Source organism: Triticum dicoccoides, chromosome 3A, assembly GCF_002162155.2.
Source record: "Triticum dicoccoides isolate Atlit2015 ecotype Zavitan chromosome 3A, WEW_v2.0, whole genome shotgun sequence".
Lineage (NCBI taxonomy): Eukaryota > Viridiplantae > Streptophyta > Magnoliopsida > Poales > Poaceae > Triticum > Triticum dicoccoides.
The window spans coordinates 495,529,486-495,539,008 of NC_041384.1; the positions used below are offsets into that span (position 1 = coordinate 495,529,486).

General features: G+C 49.0%; 1 long non-coding RNA gene across 1 annotated transcript; it reads left to right on the forward strand.

Moving 5' to 3' along the window:
* Positions 1-1,207: 1,207 nt before the first annotated feature.
* On the forward strand, positions 1,208-2,938 carry LOC119271720. The gene is made up of 3 exons (XR_005134659.1): positions 1,208-1,532; positions 2,225-2,324; positions 2,865-2,938. It is a non-coding gene; the product is annotated as an uncharacterized LOC119271720 (long non-coding RNA).
* The last annotated feature ends 6,585 nt before the right edge of the window (positions 2,939-9,523 follow it).

The window sequence follows — 9,523 nt, forward strand, 5'->3', positions numbered from 1 at the left end:
AGGCTCCAAGTCCGGCTCTAGGCCGGACACCGCTCCGGAACCTTCAAAGGTTCCAGAGTCCGGCGGGCGACCTCCTTCCAAGAGGAGCAGTCCCTCCGTGCCGGTGACCCCCGTCCAACCGGAGGCGCTAGACAATCTGTTGGAGGCGCTCAAAGGCGCTACCATCGACGAGGGGCACCGCACCATTATGAGTGCGGTGGTCCAGAAGGTTCAGTCCGCCAGGAGCGGACTGACTGAAGCTTGTACCACTACAAGAAACCTGTTAATCCATGACGGATTTCCCATGACAAATTTGAAAACTGTCATGGACGACCTGGTACAGCCTCGCAAGCCCGCTAAAGCCCGCTCAAGCCTGCCTAAGCATTCCCCATATAAAAAATGCAAACCCTAAAACTTCTCCTCAGCCCACTCCCTCCCCCTCCTCCGCAGCCTTTCCTCTCTCCCGAGCCCCCTCTCTCCCACACATGACTCCTCGCGCCGCCACCCGATTCCGACGACTTCCCGCGGTATGGCCGGTGCGCAGCACACCCTCATATTCCTCCCGCCCCGCTCCTTCCTCCCCTGTAGCTAGATTCACAGCTCCCGGCCACCAGCGGTCACCGGCAGGCCCTCCCCATGGCTAGGGTTTCGGCGACGGGGCAGCTCCGATGGATCCTCTCTGTCGCCTATCGCCTGCTAGATGGTGCTCCTAGAACATGGCAGCGCGGATGCCCTCCTCCCGCAGGATGTGCAGCGGCATACTCGGGACGAGTGCGGGGGCCACGGCCTTGTATCGCTCGAAGATGGTGGCGGCGAACGCCGGTAGTCCTTCTCGTTCTCTACCTCCAATGACACGTTTCGGTACAACTCAGGCACCTCTGCCCCTGAAGCCTGTCCTCCCATCAGATGATGTATAGATCGTCCTCGCGTGCGTCAATCTGCCTCCTCCTCGACGCGACACCTACAACCTGGATGTGGATGTGGTAATCTCTCTCTCTCCCTCCCTCCCTGTACCCAAAATCTGGATCACACTTGTATCTGTAGTCACTTGCATCTGTACATAGATACACATGAATAAGTTTCTCATTAATTTGTGAGTACATTCTACTTAATCTAATTGTACTTGCTGCCCTATAAGCGATGAGAAGGAATTGTTTCATGAAAAGGGCCAAACACAATGATAACGACCCTTGCATTAGTTGAAGGGGTCAAAGAAATAGCATCAAAATATATTGAACTAAAATGTACTAATATATTGAAGTGAAAGTTACTATGCACATAATTTTGCAGAGCTAAATGTATTGCGGCTATCCTACCATGATTGCATATATTGAAGTGCAAAAGGATTTGGATGTGAGATGTAGGCACGTCCATTCTTTTAACTGGTAGTTTTTACCGTGTGTCAATATATTTTATATTCGTGTTTTCTTATGATACGTTTTCATACATTTTTTGTATTTCGTAGGCCAGTTTGAGTGCATTCACATTCTGTTTCTCCGAGCTGGTTCAATACAACCACACACAAGTTACAATATTGCTGACCTAGAACAAAGGTAGCCTCTATGTTCTTATTCATTATCAGTCTGCAAGAATTCAGTTAGTGGAGTAAGACATTTTGGAAGGCATAATTCTTTTAAGATTTTGGTTCTGTTTAGATAACATTTACATGCTAGTATTAGTGAAATGAAACTGCATATCTCATTTTCAAACCAATTTCTTTGGTCTGGACAATATAGTCGGTACACCTCTGCTTGGTCGCCACCGACAATATAGCAGTAGTAGTACAGTTTTAAGTTTTGGTTTTGTTAAGATGTAGTCTTGGCCTTGCATCTTCAATGAAGAGTATTTGCTTGCTTTCACATTAGCTTTATTGGTGGGCTGCTTGCTGAACGTAAGATTGCTCTGTACTTATTTCCTCTGCTTACAACCTACTAGCATCAGCATTTTAACTGCTTAAAGCCATTTGCTCTTGTTATTCATGATGTTGCAAATTTCTGTAAGGAATTCAAAAATAGTTCAAGAGTTACTCATTTGCATCACAAAGAACCAAAAGATGCCAGAGTGGCGTTCACACTTATTTTGATACGTACAAGCATATTTTCAAGCCGCTAAAGCTGCAAGTTATAAACATAATTTACATAATGTTGCTTCTATTCCGCACACTAAAAAGGCAGCTTGTACTTAGAGCTGAATGGAAATATTCTGTAATTTTTGTTTGATAAGTTTCTCCATTCCATTGATCCAGGTTTGGGTCTTCTCATTCAGTACACAATGTAGCTGAGCTTGAGGCATCAACCAAGGAGCTTGAGGCGTTGCTTGTTGAAAAAAATAATCAAGAAACACATGTAAGTACTGTGGTGCAGTAGTTCCATTGTTTTCTGTTCCATGGCATATGGGATGAATCAGTAATGCTCTGTCTATGCAACAAGGAACATGATTTCTTACATGGTATTCTTCTCCTTGACCGATGTGTAAAATTGTGATGTATTGTTGTATTATGCCCTCTTCTGTGCTCCTTGCTATATTGTAACCAGTGAGTACCCTCACCCATATCAGTATCACACACGTTGGGAATTCTTCTTTGGGAGCTTGTAGATTCTATTAGTCGTCAGCTTAACTCGTTCAGAGAGGAAATTCAGTTTAAGGACATGTATTAAATGCAAGTAAATGTAAGTGGGCAACCCCTAGCCTTGATCATATATAATAGTTATGCAAAGTAGTACTTCAATAATTATAACAATTTAGGTTTCTAATTTTTTTCGGCGGATTTATATGGCCTCAACTTTTGCTGCTACAATACTTGAGTTCTCTGATGTATAATTTGTTATGTTGACACTTATAGGTCATCTCTAGAAATGTCTAATGTTTGTTATAATTTTGCACAGATCATGTTATTCCTACCTTGTGCAGCCTATCACATATGCCATGGACATTGTAGCTGTGAACAAGAGGGCCAACGAATAATAATCTTTTTATATGTTTTTGATGTAAACTCCATATTGTCAATTGTTGTTGTAAATTGTCTATTCACGGAGGATTTTGTAAACTGCTATGTTGTATATATAGGTGGATGGCTTCATAATACATGTTCTCTATACTGTAAGACACTTGGGAAATACTTTGTCTTGGGCCAGAGTTGGCATTATGATCTGTGTAAATGCTAAAATAATGTACTCGCTCAAAATATCATGGAGGCAAATGGGTTAATTGGCTGGATATAAAATTTAAAATTTACATAAATCCATGACGTTTTCTATGACGAAAACTAGTATCCATGTAGGCAGCCACGTCATTCCAATAGGTTAATCCAAAATGCTACGTGGCACTTGTCTGTGACGGCCTATTCTGTCACAAATGCTCGGGCCTAGTTTGGGCTCTGCGGGCCTGTGGGTAGACCTGTGACGGTCAAGTACCGTCATGGATGGTGTGGCGTGAAATTATGATGCGATATACATGACGGATCTGAAATCCGTCATGCCTGACCATCCTTGACAGATTTTCACTGCGCTGTGACGGATTGGAACCGTCATGTATTAACATATTTCTTGTAGTGTACTAGCCTTTTAACAGGTTTTGAGGTAAGTAAAGAATGTGTAAATAATATTACCGCATAGACAGTAGCCCCTGATGCTCTGTTTGGCGTTCGGGAAGAAAAGCCGAATAGAGGATCAAATAAAATTCACAGGAGTCTAACAAAAAGGAGTCAATATGCGTATGCAGGCTTCTCTGCTGGCGTCCGCCATACTGAATGCGGAACTGGACACGCTAAAGCAGAACCTTGAGCAGTCCGAGCAAGAGCTCGGACGTGCCAAGAAGCAGCTCGAGGACAAGGAAGGTAAGAAATACCTTGTTTATATATATATATATATATAAAAAGTGCAATTGCAAAAAATGACAGGATTATCATGGCTATTGTAGGGGCCACGTCTGAGGTGGCAACCCTTAAGCAAGCGCTGCTCGAGGCCGAGAAGACGGCGACCACGGAGTGCACCGAGCGGGAGAAGTATGAGGCCGAGGTTGGCAAGGTGCGGCAAGAGCTCCGGGCTCTCATGGAGAAACATGAGAGTTTGGAGCTTGACTCAAAGACGCGAGTGTCCGAGCTCGCGGTGGCTATTGAAAATGCCAAGTCTGCCAAGGCCGAATCCCAAAAGACCCTCGAGGAGTTGGATGAGGCGAAAAAGATAGAGGCGGGTAAGGCATTCTTTATGCAAAGCAAACACATAAACGTGAGTTACTTGTTACTTACCCGAATCTAGAGCTCTCCAGGAGCGTTCCCAGATCTTCCCCGTAGCGTGTCCGATGCCGCCGCATTCTATCGAGCCGAGGAGGGCATCTCGACAGAGAAGGTGTTCTGGTCTCAATATGCTGAGGCCGGACACCCCGTGCCCCTGAGCGACCAGCTGAAGCAACTGGTCGAGCTCCACAAGGCGGCCGAACAGGCCATGAAGGGCTTCATAGTTCGGCTGTGGCCTGGGGAGGCTCTGCCTGGGAGCTATTTCGGGCTGGTGCGGCAGCTGGTGGAGGCCTGTCCAAGGCTCGAAGTCATCAAGTGCTCCGTCTGGATTGAAGGTGCCCGTAGGGCCCTTGCCCGTGCTAAGGTGCACTGGGGCAAGCTGGATGCTGAGAAGCTTGTGAAGGACGGGCCACCGCCGGGGAAAGAGCATCGCAAGCCCGAGAATTATTATAAGGATGTTCTGAAGGGTGCCCGCCTTATGGCGGATGAATGTTCCAGGGATGTAATTTTTGAGTAAAACTCGCTCGTTTTGTCCTGTGCGCTGAAAACTTGTTCATATGCGCTAAGCAATGTTGTTGGAATTTAAAATATTACCTTCTGTGCGGCTGTTTATCAATTCTGAGAGATGGCGAGTCGTCGGCTTCTGCCCCCGTGCCGCTAGTGCTGGGGTGTTCGGGGATAAACCTGAGCGCTCTTTTCCCCATGTTTGGGTTCTTTGAGGGAGGCGCTCAGCACAACGAACAAGGCAATCAGACTATAATGCTTGAACACTCTCACTTAGCCATAGAATTCTATAATTTTAAATTTCGGCGAAGCCCTTGGTATTCGGAAGACCGAGTTCGGGGCGCTATCCACGCCTTGGCCAGACAGAGCCAACTCCTCGCTTTAAGCGGCATAAGTCTTTAGGGACTCGGAAAACCTCTCGAACAGCGACCAGCTCTCGCTTCATCATGACAGTCAGTTTTAGCTTTCTCTACTGAGGTGCTCGACCTAGCTCAACTGGGGCACAATCGCAGTAGTTCTCCTAGTGCTACCTTAGCCGATATAGCGGAATGTAAGGCACCAAAACATAGGAGCCGGGCAAACCCAACTATTGACCCAAGACATGATTCGGAGCCGATGCATATAATGCTATAAGTTCGGGGTGCCGCACTTGTTAAAGTGTTCGGACTTCTCACACCATATTGAGGGGTACTAAAGCCCCTGGCGTATTTTGGCCGTACCAAAGTGTACGGGTGCAGTATGTCGTTAAGGAACATATATTTGTAAAAAAAAGAGTAATGCAAAAATAGATAAAAACTATGCATTGTTTATTAAAAAGGGCTGCGATCAAAGCAGAACGATACAAATAATGCGATAAGCAAAAGGTTGGACTATTTAACATGTCCATTCCAGGGGCCGGCTGCGGAATGATATGCGAAACAGGTATACTGCTCGTGATAGAGACCACCTGGGAGTTCCGTAATGCGGCATGGCTTGTCTGCTTCCCTGGTTCTTGCATCATTTGTGCAGTAATTGAACTGTCGAACAGGCCTTCCGAAGAATGGAGTCCTGAAAGTAAGAGAAAATTAAAGAATCGGCAGCCCCTGGTGCGGTTTAAGCCGTGTTTCGGGCGTGCTGTGATGGTGCCCCTCCCCCTGTACCCATGGTATTTGTAGAGCGTAGTTATGTACGCGAAGCACTGGTGTCGCATTTTTGCGAGGGCTGGGGTTGGGGCCGCATTGCTATGCCTGCTCGGAACGTGCCAGGCGGTCTTGTTGTAGGTTACTCCGGGCGCGCTTGACGGTGTCCGGACGTTTAATGACCGGACTGGAGAATTGTCTGGAGAGGCTGCTTTGTGCTTCCGCTGCAAGGGCCGCCATGTGCTCCTTCGTTCGGAGGGAGCGTTCGGTGTTTCCATTGACCGTAATTACTCCTCGAGGGCCTGGCATCTTGAGCTTCAGGTATGCGTAGTGCGGTACCGCATTGAACTTGGCGAATGCGGTTCGCCCGAGCAGTGCGTGATAGCCACTGCGGAATGGGACTATGTTGAAGATTAACTCCTCACTTCGGAAATTATCCGGAGATCCGAAGACCACTTCAAGTGTGACTGAGCCTGTACAGTTGGCCTCTACACCTAGTATTACGCCTCTAAAGGTCGTTTTGGTGGGCTTAATCCTCGAGGGATCTATGCCCATTTTCCGCACTGTATCCTGGTAAAGCAGGTTCAGGCTGCTGCCGCCGTCCATAAGGACTCTAGTGAGATGAAAACCGTCAATAATTGGGTCTAGAACCAATGCAGCGAATCCGCCATGACGGGTGCTAGTGGGATGGTCCCTTCGATCAAAGGTGATCGGGCAGGAGGACCATGGGTTGAACTTTGGGGCGACTGGCTCTACCGCGTATACATCCCTTAACGCGCGCTTCCGCTCCCTCTTGGGGATGTGGGTTGCGTATATCATGTTCACCGTCCGCACTTGTGGGGGAACACCCTTCTGTCCACTATTGTTCGGCGGCCGGGGCTCTTCATCGTCATCACTATGCAACCCCTTGTCTTTATTTTCGGCATTTAACTTGCCTGCCTGCTTGAACACCCAACAATCCCTGTTGGTGTGACTCGCCGGCTTTTCGGGGGTGCCATGTATCTGGCACAAGCGGTCGAGTATTCGGTCCAAACTGGACGGGCCCCTAGGATTTCTGTTGAATGGCTTTTTTTGCTGACCGGATTTATAGCCTCTGAATCCGGCATTAACTGCCGTATCCTCAGCATTGTCGCTGTTAATGCGGCGCTTCTGCTTGTTGTGACGCGACCTGCCACTACTGTCCCTGGTATCCGAATTACCAGGGTTTTTGGTCATATTGTTGCTATGAGCAAGCCAGCTGTCTTCTCCCGCGCAAAAGCGGGTCATGAGTGTCATGAGTGCTGCCATAGATTTCGGCTTTTCCTGTCCAAGGTGTCGGGCATGCCACTCGTCATGGATATTGTGCTTGAAGGCTGCTAGGGCCTCTGCGTCCGGATAGTCGACTATTTGATTTTTCTTTGTTAGGAACCGTGTCTAGAATTGCCTGGCCGATTCCTCTGGCCGCTGAATTACGTGGCTTAGGTCATCGGCGTCTGGTGGTCGCACATAAGTGCCCTGGAAATTGTCGAGGAATGCGGCTTCCAGGTCCTCCCAACAACTGATTGATCCTGCTGGCAACCTGTTAAGCCAATGCCGAGCTGGTCCTTTAAGCTTGAGTGGGAGGTATTTGATGGCGTGGAGATCATCGCCGCGGGCCATGTGGATATGAAGGAGATAATCCTCGATCCATACCGCAAGATCTGTTGTGCCATCATATGATTCGATGTTTACGGGTTTGAAACCCTAGGGGATTTGATGATCCATTACTTCGTCTGTGAAGCATAGTGGGTGTGCGGCACCTCTGTACTGGGCTATATCACGACGTAGATCCAATGAGCTTTGTCTACTGTGTTCGGCCCTACCGGATTTGTGTCCGGCGTGATGGTTATCGTCTCAAGTCGTGGGGAGCCCACGCGATCCGTAGATCGATCTTGTTTACCTTGCCTTGTCCTCCAACATATCTCGCAGGTCTGGCGCATTTTCCCGTGCCTTGGTACGGGGTGCGGCTTGAGTGGAGGGCCAAAAGGACTCTCTGTCGCGGCCACGAGGTGGCCGATCGGCCGTATCAAGTGCTGGTGATGTAGGTTTAAGTGCTTCCTCCTCTAATCGGGGTAGCAACCTGCGCTTTGGGTAGCTCTTGGAGGGGCGTTCGAGTTTATGCTCTTCGGCCACAAGGACTTCAGTCCATCTGTCGACTAGCAAATCTTGATCAGCCCTAAGTTGTTGCTGCTTTTTCTTGAGGCTTCTTGCCGTGGCCATAAGCCTACGTTGAAAATGCTCTTGCTCGACGGGATCCTCTGGCACGACGAATTCGTCGTCGTCGAGGCTTGCCTCGTCTTCGGAGGGAGGCGTATAGTTATCGTCCTCATCCTCTCTGTCCGCGGCTCTCTCATGAGGGCTGGCTTCTCCATCTTCCTGTGTTGAATCTTGCTGGAGGGGGTTTTCTTCGGCACTCTCCGGAGTATTATTATCTCCCATGCTGGAATCACCGTATTTGCTTTGGCGGGATTTTGAGCGGCGCCGCTGACGCCGGCGCTTAGGCTGTTTCTTGGAGGGGTCATCCTCCGCTGTTCCATCGCCATCTCCTTCTTTTGGGGTGTCCACCATGTATATGTCGTATGACGAGGTGGATTTCCAGGGCCCAATAGGCGCTGGTTCTTCATCGTCTCCTGCATCGGCGTCCATACCGTCGATGTCTTCGAAGTCGAAGTCGAGCATGTCGGTTAAATCGTCAACAGTGGCTACAAAGTGGGTGGTGGGTGGGATTTGAATTTCTTCATCGTCCGTATCCCAACCTTGCTGACCGTAGTTCGGCCAGAGCTCTCCTGATAAAGAGAGAGACTTTAGTGTCTTCAGAATATCACGAAAGGCGAGTGCTGAAAGATATCCGCGGCAGTAAACTCCATGATCGACGCCCAATCGGATTCGATCAGCAGGGGCGCGGAGGGTTCGGAGTCCAGAGAGGAGTCCGGCTCCTTGGAGTCACGAGTCTCGCGGAGTGCGGGGCTGGTGTTCGGCTCGACCGCCGTTGGGATCACAGCCCCCGAGGCGGCGTCCAACCACCCATCCTCGATCGGCGCAGTAGGCTCCGAATTAAGGGTCGAAGCCGATGCGGGTGCGGCCTCCAGGGCACTGTTCGGCGGCAGAGCTAGATCGTGCTCGTCGTGACAGTGCGGCGCGCTCAGCAGTGGCTCGAATCCGTCGAAGATCAAGTCCCCGCGGATGTCAGCCGTGTAGTTTAAACTTCCAAATCTGACCTGACAGCCACGGGCATAGCTTTCGATCTGCTCCAGATAGCCAAGTGAATTGGCCCGTAGTGCGAAGCCGCCGAAGACGAAGATCTGTCCGGGGAGGAAGGTCTCACCCTGGACTGCATCACTATTGATGATCGTAGGAGCCATCAAGCCTAACAGCGACGACATAGAGGAACTCTCAATGAAAGCACAAATGTCGGTGTCAAAACCGGTGGATCTCGGGTAGTGGGTCCCGAACTGTGCGTCTAGGCCGGATGATAACAGGAGGCAAGGGACACGAAGTTTTACCCAGGTTCGGGCCCTCTTCATGGAGGTAAAACCCTACGTCCTGCTTGATTAATATTGATGATATGGGTAGTACAAGAGTAGATCTACCACGAGATCAGAGAGGCTAAACCCTAGAAGCTAGCCTATGGTATGATTGTTGTGTATGAATGTGTTGTCCTACGGACTAA